Source organism: Equus przewalskii, chromosome 4, assembly GCF_037783145.1.
Source record: "Equus przewalskii isolate Varuska chromosome 4, EquPr2, whole genome shotgun sequence".
In the NCBI taxonomy this organism is placed as follows: Eukaryota; Metazoa; Chordata; class Mammalia; order Perissodactyla; family Equidae; genus Equus; species Equus przewalskii.
The window spans coordinates 106,195,474-106,211,832 of NC_091834.1; the positions used below are offsets into that span (position 1 = coordinate 106,195,474).

At 44.2% G+C, this 16,359-nt stretch overlaps 1 protein-coding gene across 6 annotated transcripts in view; it reads right to left on the bottom strand.

Moving 5' to 3' along the window:
- LOC139083091 (uncharacterized) overlaps window positions 1-16,359 on the bottom strand; it is a 130,852-nt gene that overhangs the window by 101,777 nt on the left and 12,716 nt on the right. The gene's annotated exons all lie outside the window — the stretch shown is intronic.

Sequence of the window (16,359 nt, forward strand, 5' to 3'; positions counted from 1 at the left end):
GCGGCAGCCTTCCACACCATTCATTTGGGAATTTCTAGAGAGAGTTTATATTTTTATTTTTGAATTACATGTCATTTCCCCAACTGGATGATGAGCTTTTTCAATATAGGAGCTATTTTATAGATTTACATACTAAATGTTTTTTACACAGTGTCCAATGACAATGATATTCATTAACACTTACTACGTAATCAACATGTTCTTAGTGGTTTACATAAAAACTCTTTAAGGTCGACACTATTATTCCCTCCATTTTAAAGATGAGGAAACTGAGGCAGAGAAGTAAAGCTGCTCCACTAGAACACAACAGAGCTGGAATTCAAACCCAGCCTGCACGGTCGACTGCTGCGCTAAACGGCTCCTGAAGGAGGGGCTCAACCCACATGACAAGCAGGGCGGGAGAGATGGCAACTCCACGTCTTCACGTGGAGGTCTGAGGGCAGTCGACACCAGCCAATACGCCAGGTCCTCAGGACGCTCTGACCACGGCCACACAGCACGCGCGTCACATGCCGCTCCCGCTGTGCAAGGTCTTTTGTTCTCTTCCACACGCACAGCTGGGCAGCACAGAGTTAGGGAAGCCATATCTGAAGTCAGCCAACTCTGAGCCTCAACCACGTCAACCATGAAGCAGACCTCCGGCCTCAGACAACTGACTTGCTCTCTGTAAATCTCGGCTTCTCATTCCTAAAATGGAGCCAATAGCATCTCCTCTGCAGGCTGCTAGGAGGATGGAAGAGATACACACAGGGCACATTGGAAGAAACGTGTACGAGGAATGCATCTAAGGCGGCCAATAGACACAGTTATCCGCAAGTCTGCACCGCAGGGCTGGTACCTTCACTGATGCTGTAAATTGCCAACCGACTGCCATCCTAACTCTGGCACATGAGGCACCGCCCTGTCAGGGCCGCCCTCCCTTTCAAGCTCAGCTGTCCCTAGCCACACCCTTAGGGGAAAAATAAACGATTTCCAGGATGCTACGTGGCCTCCCCTATTTCCATGGTTCTGCACGTCAATCTGTCTTTCTGGGACGCCTGCCTCCTTATTCCACCGAGCAAACTCTTACCCAGGAAGACTCGGTCAGAAATCCGCTCCTCCCCGAGGCCTTCCTGATCACCTCAGCAGGACCTGCCCCTGCCACCCCAGCTCCTGCAGCCCCTTCTCCATCCTGACCCCACACCGACACTCACCGGTAAGCTCCCATCTCTGGTCTGCACGATATGAGGGCAGAGCCCGGGCCTCGCCTGGATCCCAGGGCTCTGCAGATGCTGATGGAGCAAATGCACGAATGAACGGGGCAGGAGAGAGACAAGGAAAGCAACGAGAAGAGAAAGAGGCCAGGAGAGAGAATGGAAGACGGAAGGGTGGAAGGGAGGCGGCTCTGAACCCTAGGACTCTGAGCACAGAGGCAGGCGCTCTTTCGCACCCCTCCTTCCTCCCCTGCCATGGGCCAAACGCGGGCCACACCAGCGGACCGGCGTCCTCCAGCTGCTATCATTGCCCTCCTGGGGAACAGAGTTGCACCCCTGATTCCCTCTTCTCCAAGAAAACCCAGGCTGTGCTGCATTCCTTGAGCCACTCTGTTTCACTAGACAAGGTAGAGAGAGGAGAAAGGAGATTTGGAATCCCAAAGGCACTTGGAAGCACGAGAACTGCACGCCAAACGAGGCCCCTCTCCCTCGGCAAAGGCCCTTTCTGTCTCTGACCAACACCCTACTGAGCCGCAGGGCAGCCAACGCGTCTACCATGAGTATGCTTTCAACACATGCTACTTCTGTCTGTTAACCCCCGCCCTGAGGACACGTCCACTTAGGGAAAGTGTAGATGAGAGGGACATGCACCGTGGGCACTCTGGAAAGTTTCAGAACGTTACATTGAAGGGTTTTGCCACCTTAAACTGCTGTAAGACCATCTCAGTTTCAGTTTCTGGATGGATCCCCTGCGCTTCTCCATCCTTTTTAAAGCTCCATCCAGCAGCAGGCCTGCAGGGGGCAGGCTTTGCCCCAGGGTCCGAGAGCAGTCTGGGGACAACGGGACGGGCAGCAGGGGGTCTTTGGGGCCCTGGAAATCCCGCCCCTGGGCAGGGAGTGCCTGCCCCACCTTCTCTGTGGGGTGTATTCCACCCTCCCACAGGGCGTACAACAATCCACAGAGCAGACGCTCAATGCTTGCTTTCTGATCTTAATTATAAATCAATCCAGAAATTGATCTTTGGATCCCATTTTATGCCATTCTGAATTCTTGCTAAATTTATTTTACACGAAGGAAGAGTAAGGATGACTGCGGGAACTTTCTTTGAGAATAGAAACGAAGACAAAAGAATGGGAAAAGAATGTCTCACATTTGGTGGTGACCCTTTAAATAACAAAATCGTAGATTTGAGAATGTTAGAGTGGACAAAGGCTTTAAGACCCCCGAGAGCTTGGTGGCTCGCCTGCGCCCCCACAGGCCAGCGCTCAGGGTGGAGCTCCTTGGTCCCTGTGACTCAGAGCCCAGCTGCTGTGGAAAGGTCTGGGGGTTCCTCCAAAAGTTAAACATAGAACTACCATATGACTCAGCAATTCCACTCTTAGGTGAGTACCCAAAAGAAGTGAAAGTAGAGATTCAAACAAATGTACATCCACCTATGCTCATAGCAGCATTATTCACAGTAGCCAAAAGGTGGAACAATGCAAACATGCTTCAATAGCTGACACTATATAGATGCGGTCTATTCACACAATGGAATATTACTCAGCCGTAAAAAGGAAAGAAGAGTTTAACATCTACTTGATTCCCTCACTGATTCATGAATTAAATAAAATCTTTACTAATTATTCTTTTTATATAAACAAAGGAATGAAGTCCTGACACATGCTACAGCATGGATGAATCTCAAACACGTTAAGCTAAGTGAAAGAAGCCAGACACAAAAGGTAACAGAGTGTACTGCTTCATTTACAGGAAATATCCAGAACACATAAATCCACAGAGACAGAAAGCAGACTGGTGGTTTCCAGGGTCTGGGAGGAGAGGGAACAGGGAGTAACTGCCAGGGGGTTCAGGGTTTTCTCTTGGGATGAAGAAAAAGTTTTGGAAGCAGACAAAGATGACGACTGTCCAACAACGTGAATGTACTGTCACTGAATTATTCACTTTCAGTTGATTAATTTTATGTAATGTGAATGTCATCTCAGTAAAAAAAAAGACAAAATTATATTTAGTTTGAAATTTACTAGGGCTAAACATAATTAACACATTTCCTTACCAATCTTGCTTTGGAATTAAGCAATTTAATCAAGTTAAGAGTACTCAACAATTTCAGCTCCTAGAACTTCCTTCAGAGTCACTCTGAGAGGAGCTAGCCCCTCCTACCACTAACAGAACAGCACGACCGTCAGCCAGCCCCACAGCGTCAGTTCTGAGCAGACGTGTGAAAACCAACCGCACATGTTAGCTCTTGTATAAAGCACACACCTAAGACAGAACCACATCCCCGGGTTATTGGGACAGGAAATCTTTGCTGGTCTCCACTGGTAATGGGGCAGGTGAGTCCCAAACAGCCCTTATAGGATAAACAATTTTCTAATGCAGTCTCAAAGCATAAGATGCAGAGAACACCAAACCCTATCATAATAAACTGCGATGGAGGGCTCCTCCTTGGGCGAGAGAAGTTAACTGGGTGAAGATAACCAAGTAGACTGGCTGCATGCTATTACTCTTTGGAGAATGGGGGTGCTTCAGGGTTACTGGTCTGCTGTCTTGTTCAGCACCAGGGCGTTAGTCCTACATCCATCCGTGTCCACTGCCTCTCACTTCCCACACCAGAGGCCCTTGTTTGCCACACTCCAGAGGAGGAAGGTTTGCTCTTCACTTTCCTATGGAAAATAATTGGATTTCTTTAAACTAGAGGTGTTGCATCTTATAAAAACAGACTTTGCACAAAGTATTGGCTGAATGTGTCAACCTACGTGCTCAGGGCTGGTCTCTGACTCTTCAGATGTCGTTCACATTTCCCCATTGTCCTGTGAATTTAACTCATTGACCACATGGGCTCAGTTTGTTCCATTCTTGCTGCCTGTATTTGCATAGTCTACAGGCGACCATCAACGTGTTCACAAAGTCTAAACGGAGGCAACACCCTCCGGTTGCCCCTTGCAGAGCAGGATGGCAGCAGCACAGAGCCTGGCAAACAGGGTATACTTAAACACCACCCAACAAACACCCACCCAAATAGAACACAGTACTTGCCATCCTGACTGTTACTGCTGATGTGCTCAATAGTTATGAAAAAAGGAAAAGACCAAAGTCTTAGAAATTAAGTCAACTATTATATCAATACTTAAAGGAACACTACAGTCAATTATTTTATAATTCACCCCATAATTTATTGATCTATAATTATTTTTAACAGAGGCAGGCCTGTATTATTAGCATTAGAACATCAGTTAACATTTCCCTTGAAGCAAAAGATTTAGCAACATTCCCCAAGATTAAGTAATAATGTGCAGCCATTACTGACAATATTGTAAACGAGACCGTCTTGGGCAAGTATAGGCATAATGACGGGTCTACTTAAAAAAAGAAAAAGAAAGAGAGAGATGGAGATAGAGGGAGGAAAGAAGGAGAAAAACACAAAGAAAGGAAGGAAGAGAAAGAAGAGAGAGAAAGAGAGAGAAAGAGAAACTGCTTGCCTGCAACACTTATGACGTCACTGAAGTACACAGCCAAATACTGAGCACTTTCAATGTCACAATAATGAGTGTATGCGTGTCCGTGTGTGTTAGTGTGTCTAGGGGAGGCTATTCTGAAAGTTGCCAGGCATAAAGAATTGCTCAAAAGGGAAATCCCAAACCCCAAATAACAGCCGAAATACCTGTTCCAGGACACATAAGTTTCCAAGAAAGGTGAAGAGCCATCTAGTTGCAGACACCTAATTCGCTTTCCAGCAAATTCTTCTTCTAAATAACCATATAACAAGCTATAGGATAACAAGCTTTAGGGGAAAAGACATTAAAGGATGAATAGAATCTGCACAACTACCTAGAGACGTTCTCAGAGGGCAAAGAACCTCCTGGGCTGCTCTCCTCTCCAAGACCCTGTCATTCAAAACCTCTTACTGTGATCTATTTGGCAGTCCCAAAGTTTTGTGACTTAGAGACTGAAATAATGATAGGATATTTTTTCAATGAAATTGGGTTCAACGTAGCTAATAGGTTACAAATTTTTTCAGTGTACGTGCGTAAGTCAAGGCTCCCCAACCATTTGGACTGATAGACGTTGTCAATGCTCATCGGAGATTTCCACAATAGACGCCACAGTAAAAGCACTCGGAGCAATGAAATGGGCGGGCAGAGACAATACTTAGCGAACAATGGAACTAATGGAAAAGATAAGCGCTCGTAAGACCCATTTAAGCCTCACCTTGGCCTTCAAGGATATGGTATGAGAAAGACTGATTGTCAACTCCAGTGTCAGCCCCAAAGATTTGCTATCTGCTTCCCCAAACCCCTTAACAACATCCTTACACACCTCCTATATACCGACCACCATAAATTCTAAGCGACCTGCTCGCGTTCCAGTCTAAATCACGCCGTGAAGTTGAGACGATCCGGAAGGTCACCGCCCCGTGGCACTTGCCCCCTTCCGAGGGAACCTCACGTCCTGGTTATCCAGTGATTCCGTGCAGACATTCCAGTGCACTGCCCAGTGAACAGACAGGATGCATGGCACGTGACCAGAAGCGTTTGTAATTCTGGCTCCTGCTGCCCCTTTAAACCTGCTCGACACAGACTCCCTCTCTCTGCCCCTAGGTGAAAACCCACAAGGGCCCCATAAGATTTCTAACGCTCCTGGGACTCCGCTCCCAAACTCGCGTGCTCCCTCTCCAGCCTCCAGGAATCTGAGGACTGTTGACTAAGCTAAAATTGGTTCTTTGGAAAGAGTAGTAGGCAAACTTCAGGAGAAACTGATAAAGATAAAAGAAAAAGACACAACTAAGTAATATTAGTCACGAATAAAGGGACATAATGTCAGATATAATTATTAAAATAATGCCAAAAATGTGAAAACTTGGACAAAGTCTTTATAATTTATAGAAACTCAAAAATAAATAGAATTCTTGAAGAATCTTTTTACTATTAAAGAAACAAAATCAGTAGTTAAGGATTTTCCCGGAAAGAAAACACAAAACAAGATGATTTTTATAATGAGTTCTAACAAATTTTCAGGAAACAGATCCTTCCATTCTCATGCAACCTTAATACTCCAGGAAACAAAAGAGAAGGACTAGCCGCATCTTAGTCCACGAGGCCGGTAAAAACTCGATGCGGATTTAGACAAGAACAGCCCCATTCATGAATATATATGCCCAAGTCCTAAATAAAATATCAGTAAGCCAGATCCAACAGCGAGTAAGAAAATATAGTATGTCGTGGCCAAGTTTGATTTACTCCAGAAATGCAAGTGTTTTAATATTGAAAAACCCATAAACTTCATGTACAATTTCATCAGATTAAAGAAAAATATCCTGTGGTTCTCTCAGCAGTTAGAGAAAACACATTTGATGTAATCAAACATCATTCAAACCAGGAATAGGAGGAAACTTCCTTAATCTGGTACAGATTGTGTGTAAAATCCCAACCGTGAATATCACTCTTCACAGGAACCCCTGGAAGCAGCATTCCCTCAAAACCAGGTGAAGACTGGGGTAGCCACCCTTGCTGCTTTTCTTCAGCACGGTACTGGAGATGAGAGCCAGAATGGTAAGGAAATTAAATACATTAAAGTCACAAGAATTGGAAAGGAAGAAACAAAGCCATTATTAACTGCAGAAGATATATAGAGAAAATCCAATAAACATTTGAAAAGATGTTCCACCTCACCAGTAGTTAACTGAATGTAAACTAAGAACACAATGAGATACCCTTCCACCCTTGCTATACTAATAAAAATTAAGATTTCTGACAATACCAGAGCTCGGCGAGCATGTAGACCACTGGGCCACAGAATGAAACTGACACAACCTCTTTGGCAAGCAATTTGCTATTATTTTGTTAAGTTGGGCATTTGGATGCCCTAGGACCCAACAATTCCTCCCCTAGGTGTATATCCCAAAGAAACACTCGTGCATGTGTCTGAGGAAAAATATACAAAAATGTTAATAGCAGAACAGTTTACAATAGCAAAAACTAGAGATAATTCAACCGTCCCAATTGGTGAATGGATAAGTTGTGACATATCCATACAAAGGAATGTTACACAGCTATGAAAATAAATAGACAGTAGCTATACGCAATAACAACTAAATCTCCTTATTATTCAAAGATCCATAAAGGTAGAAGAGGGTAAAGGAGCTGGGAGACAATCGGCATAGCTTAAGCAGGAGATGCTAAGAGCTTAGACTAAAGTAATAGCCAGAGACGGACAGACTTGAGGGATCTTTAAGGGTGCAATGAAGAGGACGTGGTGATGCATTAGGTATGGGAAGTGTCGAGGATGAGTCCTGGGTTTCAGGTTCATGAAGTTGGTTGGGTGATGTCATTCTCAGAGATGTGAACACAGGAGGGGGTGAGAGAGGTGAGCACCATGTAAACTGAGGTAGCGTGGTGAGATAAGCACTCTGTAAAGAAGAGGAGAAACCCAAAGGAAATGAGTGAAAGACCACGCGTATAATGAGATGAAGACTCTCCCATGGAAAGGAGGCAGTGAGTGCAAAGGCCCTGGGTTCAAACACATCAGGGAGACTGAGGGAGCTCCCAGGAGGCCGGAAGGTAGGAGGCGAGGGAGGCGGCTGGGATGGGACAGAGCCTGGAAACAAGAAGCACTCAGTAAATGTCAGATAGTGGCCTCCTGTGGCTTCTCAGAGTGCCCCCAGTGTGCAAGGTGTCCAGTCTGTGAAGCATGGATGGGTCACCCTTCAGTAAAGTCAAGAGTTACTTTTATAGTATGAATAATTACCTCTGAATGTACTTCTCCATTACCGATTCTTTCCCCTCCGATGACTTAAGTCACTGCTTGTAAATCACTGTTCTCCCTTATTCAGATTTCTTCTTTCAAGCCTAAAATTTCCAATTTATCAAGTTTCTTCTCCAAACTAAGGTTTAAAACTAGAGCAAAGAAGCAATAATAATGAGCTAGAAACAGCACGTTGGTGTAGTGATAACAAAACCTAGAATTAGATTTTGATCTATAAGAAATATAAAACTCATTATTGTGCTACTCAATTTTGCCATTTTTCTCTGGGTCAAGTCTGTTTCAAAAAGAACCTTCATTATATAAAATCACAGAATACCTGTCCCACAGCGAGAGGGAGATAGATCAGGTAATTGAAGTCCACGGGTAATCCAGAAACCTCATTTCAGTTCAATTTCAAAACTTTCTGCCATCAATACTTTATTATATCCACTCTCAGGTCCCGAAATTGGTTGATTTATGAACTTGGATGAGTTTCTCGGCCTCTCTAGACCTCCGTGTCCTCAGTTATCAAGTAGAGAGACTACGGAGACGATTCCTGTGTGCCCCCACCCCGAGCGGCAGTGCCCCTGCAATCCCAGGACCCTCACCTTTCCTGCATCCCACAGTGCAGAGTGTGGAGAAGCCACCTCAAAAATCGGGTGCACAGACAGACACCTAAGACACTGATCCATTTTGTGGAATCTTAGATCCAGACCGAAGTTTTCAGGCTATTGTAAATCACGCCTTAGAGTAAGACACTTCTAGCCAATAAAGCAGGATGTTGTGACTTTGTTCCACGTAAACACATAGATAAAAGAGGGAGAGAAGCCAAATACAGGGGCTTTAAATGCCTGTCAGGAAATGCTTAACTAGGAGATAATTCTGTGGTTGAGAAAACCAAGAGATGGATGATAACAGAGAAATCCCAGCTATAGGAGATGCATCAAAGTTCTCCAAGGACAGCAGAAATATTTAGAACGTCACTAATTTTAACCCTTTAATTTACCAAGGACTGTCACCCCAGTCTAGTGGGTAATATTTTTTGTGGTTACATATTTTGAGTTTAATAATAACAAAATGTTAGAGATTCTTTCCCCAAAATTCACATTACAACGATGTGTGTAGACCAGTTATTCTCAGTCCTGGCTGCAGACTGGAGTCACCAGAGGGGTTTTAAAATGCTTGTGCCAAAGTCCCACTCCAGCAAGTCTTATTTAATTGGACTGGAGTGCAACCTCAGCTTTGAAATTTAAAGAAAAACTCTAGATGGTTCTAATGTGCAGCCAAGATTGAAAACAGTCAAAAGTCAGGAATCAAAACGGAGGAAAAGACATGACAAATAAAAAACGGGATGCCGGCTAATCCAATTCAAAATCACTTTCTTCTTAGCTTCCAGAACTGTATGTAACCAGAGACAGAAGAGGTTTCAGTCCTACAGGACGCTGAGTTCCAGTCAATAAGCATATAATTATATTTCCATTTCTTTTCTTCAGGCAAATCTTCCCACTGTGCAAATGATTCAAATGTTGCTCTATTGTCAATCTACTCAAAATGTCTGGGTCTCGTTGAGTGACGGGTCCTTTATGTTTCCTTCTACTCCAGTAAGGTTCATGAGAAACACGCCTAAAGCTAGTACTCTGCATCACTGAATCAGGCTGCCACAGCCTCACATCCAGCCGGGAGGTACCAGGGTTACGCAGGCGGGTGTCTCAGCTATGTGTTGGATTAAATTCTCAACGTTGATATTCAGTTATGTAACCTTGAGACAAGTTACTGACTGTTTCTCACCCGGATCAAGTGAAGACGCAGCTGCTGACGCACAGGCCCGCCGTCAGGGGCACGGCAGCCCTCTGTTGTGGCTGCGTTTCAGTCTGTGCCCTCTTGGACAGGACCAAAGGAAAGCCAAGACGACGTCGGGGCCACAACACAGGGACTAAAATATAGTGATTCTCTAGTCGTCTGATTAATTCGAACTGATATTTTAAACTCAAGGTCTCTACTGTGCTTGAAGGAACAAAAAGATTCATAAAACAAAAATGTCCTTCTATCCAGGGTACTCAGTATCCAGGGTACTCAGCATCCAGGGTACTCAGTAAGAATGCCTAAAAATGCAGCACACGAGGCTGGCAAGCTTACCGGTCCTTCCAGAGCCAGGCGCTTGTGGACCCGTGTTCCACCAAGGATGAGATTCCTTCTCCACCAGCTTCCATCCACCCTGTGCAAGAGGTGAGCATCTCTGTGCCTTGGACCCTCCGAGATATCAGGTGGGAGACCAAATGAGTTCTTTTATAAATATATATTGTTTTTGTAGTGAGAAAAAATAAAATTTTTTTAAAAAAGAAAAACCCAATGATCTAGAGTATAGGAATGCTCATAAAACACTGGCAGAGGTGTAAATTGGTAAAACATTTGGATGGAAAATTTGATGGAGGAAATTTGAAATTTTTAAAAAAAGCATATTCTTTGACACTGCAATTTCACTTCTAGGAATTTGTTTTCAGGAAATAATTTAAGATGTATGCAAAAATTTAGCCACTAGGCTGTCCATCTCAGCATTAATTTCAGTAGACAAAAAGGAAAACAATTTTGATATCCAACAATAGGTTACTGTTTGGCTAAATTATGGTCTAGTCACGAGGTGAAATAAATGCTATTTGGACATTAAAAATTATGTCTGAGTGGTCAAATAATGAACACTTTTAATTTTCTTCTTAAAACTGCTGGAACTTCTGAAAACTTTCCACAGACATGTTTATAATCAAAAGAAAACTCCGCAAACACTGTTGTAGAAAGATACATATCAACATAGAAAGATGCTACTAGTATATCATTAAGCACAATGTACAAAACAGCATTTGTAGTTTATCCGTCTGTGCTGTGTGTGGATCTACAGGAACATGCGTGTCCACACAGACGTGCACGTGTGATGTTACAGTGCCAGCACAACAGCCTGGAAGGTGCTGTAGGCTCTGATTACAGCTAAATGTTAAAGCAGTCATCTCTTGATAGAGGAGTTGTGGGTGAATTTTATTTTCTCTTGATTGCTTATCTGTATTTTCTACCAAGAACATGTGCTACTTAAATACTACTTTTTTTAAATAATGAGTTTTTAAAAAATAAATAAATAATAAGAGTTTTAAAAATAAGTATGTATGGAGTATTTCAGGGCCTCACTCTTAGGTCTTTGCTCCAAATTTCAAGAAAATCCCTCTCTCCTAGAAAACGCTGACAGATAATATTAGCCCGGAAGTGCACGGTGAATAGGAACACGGGTGCGATGCTGTACGACTCAGAGATCAGGGAAGGCTCCACAGAGGAGACGGGACAGGGTTGGCTCCCGCAGGAGGAGTGGGCTCCGGTGGGGAGAGGGTGGGCATCCACAGGAGAGAACAGCCCTGCTAGCCAGGACCGCAGAGAGAGAGGACCCGGCGTGCCCTTTCCTGAATGCACCTCTCGCTGCCCCTCGCTGCACAAAGGACCAAGTGCAGGCTCTACACAAACACCCTCCAGGCTCCTGCTCACCACGCAGGTCTCAGCTTCCTCCAGGGCCTCCCTCCCGATCCCTGAGATTAGAAAGACACTTACACAGCATTCTTCACTCCTCCATAATAACAGTAGTGACACTTTACCTTAATTACATGACTGTAGGTTCAGGAGGGCAAGGGCTGAATAAGTTTCGTTTGCAGCTATATCCCTACCACCTACTGTGGTGTGTAGCACACAGTAGGGACTCAAGGAATATTTTCTGAATGAAAATGAACGACTTGCCCATCAATCCTCTCCTAGTCAGACCAGTGAGACTGAAGCAAGAGTAAAGCTTCACACAGGCACAGGTTCACAAAGGCTGTGGATTTAGCAGGTGCTGAGTACTTATATGGAAGGCTCAGTTTTACCTAGTTAACTAAATTCATGCACAACCCATGAGTATACACAGCTGGCCTTACCTGTAGTGGGCTGTCTACAGAGAAGGGCAGAAATCCTCCCCTCCTCTGAGGTGACCTCCCCAGCACTTACTATCAGGGCTCAAAATTCCGAACATAAGTCATCCATTTGAATTTAACACATTAAAGACCTACACTAAAATGCAAATATATATTCATAGAGCATATTTCACCATTATCAACCTTCAACACTTAGCACTAAGGGGTTCTCTTTCACATAGAGGCTATATCCAAATGAGATTTCAGAGAGTTTATGACAGTATAGACATAATAAGACCAAAATCAACCAACACTGAGAAAAAGAGGAAAGTCAAGAAGTAAAGACCGGCAGTGGGGGTGAGGGAGGTCACTATATATCTATCTACCTACATAAATGGATGGATGGATGGATGGATGGATGATTGGATGGATGATTGGATAGATAGATAGATGGATAGATAGATAGACGGATAGTTTAGACTTCCTGGCAGTCAAGCCAGAGTGGAGTTACATCATCCTTATTTGAAGTAAATACGCTAGCTCTTGTGAAGACAGAAGTTTTTTTGGTCCTGAGCTATAAGAGGGACATTGAGCAATGTGATCTGAACAATGCCATCAATGAAAGTTTCATTTAAAATGCAAAGTTAAGCTACATGTGGCTGCCTCTTTATTGGCCTTCTGGGCGTAGTGCTGAAGCAGAGCTATGCCCATCTACTTCTCTAAGGGTCCACTTGACGTGCTCCACATAGCCGTATCTATCCTTAAAATGGAGACAATGATGGGGAGTGCTATAAATGATTAGCAGACTTTACATCATCATTTCAGCCAAGATTTCCGTAAGAGTCATAGAGAAGACTATTGAAATTGAGAGATTTTCAACCACGTAGATGGCAAAGACTGTTCCATGGAAAAGGCCAAGGAACCAAACTTGTCTACTGGCCACGTGGAGGGAGGTGGGAAGTAGGAGAAACCTGAGGCAGAGCCAGTGTTTGGGAGGACATAAGTGGCTTCCTGAGGCCACAAAGTCGGTACCAAGCAAGCCGTGATTTAGCTTACTTGTCTCGGTATTACCGAATTCCACCTCTTCCAGGGTAGAACTTCAATGTCCTTCTGGTGTTATACGTGCCAATCGAGTACATAGAAAATGAACCACTGAATAAGCACATTTACTCATTTTAATAGAAGTAATTGATATATCCATCTAAGTGCCAGAGGAAAACCACCAAAAATGATTATTTGTGTTTGGGCAAAATTACAATTTAGATGAGATTCTTGGCCATAATTTGTTAAATCAAGAGCTTCTTGATACCACTCCAGAGACATGAATGCAGGGTCTTGATCATCAGCCTATAGGAAAAGCACTCAATCTGTCTAAAAGAAATGTACAAATGTTACAGTACAAGTTAAATATACAAGAGGCTAGATCTCAATGTTGGTTTACACCATTTAATATGGGAATTTGATAAATTAGAAAATCATTTTTGCCCTCCTGATTCTCATGATTGAGATTTGGCATTGGGATAAAACATCTGAAAAATCATTTAAAAGCTTAAATCAATATTAAGATCATCCAAATTGCCCAATTAACAATTTCTGTATATCAAGTCAAAGGTTGATGGTGGATACATAAATTCTATGAAATGTCTTGAAAGATTCCTGACAGTTTTTTTCTATTAGTTGAAGCAATCTGTGTTTTACAATTAGAACTAGGAATTAGAAAGGAACAGTAATGGGAGAAAGAAATGACCCGAGACAGGCTTTAAAGGACAGACAAGCCTAGGAGGCCTCCACGGTTTGGGACCCTGGGCATGATGGTGCCAGTTGCAAGGGACATATGTCAAGTTTTCCGAGTTGGCCTCAGCTCCTGAGTGTGAGTTGTGGGGGAGAGGCTGTCCCCGCTCCATGTCTCACCACTTTCCCGAGGAAGCATCAGGCTCTCAGATTCCCTTCTCTGGCAGAGGCTGAAGGTGAATGGTGAAGGACAAGTCTCAAACAGGTGCACAATTCATCGCAAGTCCAGCCTGGGAGACCAGCACGTTGCTTTAGGTCAGGAGTGGGTTATGACCGATTTTTCTTAGTCCTGTTTTAACATTCTTACCAAATTTAAGGAGCTGGCTGGGAAAATCTGAGTCTGGCCAGATTAACAAGAAGAGTATCTCCTTTTCAGGCTATAATGTATTTTTGTATGCAGAATTCTTTCAAAAAAAATATGCCAATTTATTAAGTACACTAAACAGTTGTAAATTTACATTGAAGTGAGGCAGCGTGCCTTCCTCAATGATGGTTATGGACTATACTTTAAAACAGCAACTTTCAATGTGTAACTTTTCCATCAATCACACAAACACACACCTGAAAGAGTTTACTCCTCATACAACACACAGTTGCCTCCAAGAAAATAGAGACTTTTTCTAAATCTTTAGAAATTAGAAAATCTTGAAGGTTCCTCTAGTATAGCATTTGGGGCTAAGATAGCATAAAACATTTTTTCCCCAAAAGCAGACTTTCCATTTTTCCATAATTGTACTTCAATCACATATTTGGATAATCATCAATGACAGTCCTGCAAACACTTACCAACCCTGCGAGACTAATTTCCTAGTGGAAATTCTGTCCAGAGCGCTGCCCTCTGTCCATCTCCCTCCTCACCTGCTTCCTGGGTGAACGCGCCAAATCCTTTGCCTTCCAATGTTCTTCCCTCGATACTCCCCATCAGAGTCGGCACCCCCACCCACCGAGTGGCTCAAATTCCTAAAACCAAGATCATCCTTGAGTCCTTCTTTCCCTCCACACTGCAAGACACATTGGCCTTGTCCCAGCCTTCAGCTATGCAAATGCCATTTCCACCTGCACCTAAATCGCTCTGCCCCGGGCCTTTGCATGGCTCGCTCCTTCCTGCCACTCAGATCTAAGTTCACATGCTGACTCTTCCTTGCGGTCTCCTCTAACCCTCCGATTCCCATCCTCCTAACTCTGTCTCTCCAGCACATCTTTTGTTTTCTCCATAGCATTGCTCATTGTCCTCGGTTATCAATTTGTCATTCATTTGCGTGTTATCTGTCTCCCCGACTAGAACATGAGTCCCATGAGAGCTGGGGTGGGCTGTCTTGTTCATCCCACCACCCAGAGCAATGCCTAGCACGTGGCGGGCGATCCGTGAGTATTGAACGGACACATTTATGTGAGGCTTTTTGATACTAATAAAGAGATACGGTGTGTTTTAGAAATGAAGTACCCAATGGCCTGAATAGCATGCTTCCCACCTGAGAGAGAATTTCATAAAAGGATTCCAGAAATGTGGAAGGGAAGAGAGAAGTGATGGGCACACCAGCTACCAACTGCCTCAACCAGGAGCCAGTGCTTTCGCTCACGTTCCCATTTGCTAGAACTAAGTCACATGGCTCCCACCCGCTGATGCTCGAACCTCGGGAACAGTGCCTTCCTGGGAGCAGAGGCACAGGGAATGGCGGTGAACTTATGCACTTCCTTGGCCCCAAGGAGAATCAGGAGAGAATGTTCCCATTTTGAGGAAGCACAAGAGACTGAGGCAACAGATAGTCTCATGACCAAGAACTTGGAGGCATGAGAATATTGGGCTACAAATTTCACACGTAGGGGCTGGCCCCGTGGCTCAATGGTTAAGTTCGTGCGCTCTGCTTCAGCGACCCAGAGTTTCCCCAGCTCGGATCCTGGGCGCAGACACGGCACTGGTTGTCAGGCCACGCTGAGTCAGCATCCCACATAGCACAACCAGAGGCACTCACAACTAGAATATACAACTATGTACTGGGGGGCTTTGGGGAGAAGAAGCAGCAAAAAAAAAAAAAGAAGATTGGCAAGACATGTTAGCTCAGGTGCCAGTCTTTAAAAAAACAAAAAAGAGAATTCTTTAAAAAAACATTTCACATGTACTATTAAAGTGTTATTAAATGGTAGTTTTACGTTAAATGACATTGGGGGGGCATTTTGAATATTCTCATGAGTACTACACTAAGGGACTATGACGGCAACCGTCCATTTCCTTCCCCCATTTTTGAGCTTGTTCTGTTCATACAGAGTTTCCTCTCAAAGGGTCTTCCCTCTGACCCTCCCCTACGGATTCATGTGCGCATTCTGGTCATCAGCACGCCCTCTGTCGGGCAGTCTGGACTCTAAGCAGAGTCCTCCTCAGGCTCAACCTCCAGCGGAATCCATTCTGCCCCCAGCACTGTGCTGTGTACCTGTGCACTTGGCCTGAGGCTGGTCTAAAAGAAGAAGGGGACTGCGAGCTTTTGTGTCACTGCACATCCTACAGGAAAGTGGCCTCTTCAGGGGGCGGGCCAACAGGTGTACACAGCAGGTCCTTTCAGTGCCTGGCCACAGTCTGCCCTCGAGATCAGCACAGACAGCCCACAAACAGGACACATCCCTGCCTCTGTCTGTCTGAAGACATCCTTTTGCCCCTGGAGTGTGCAGCCTAAACACAAAGGGTAAACCAGAAATGTAAGGGAGTTCACGCCCC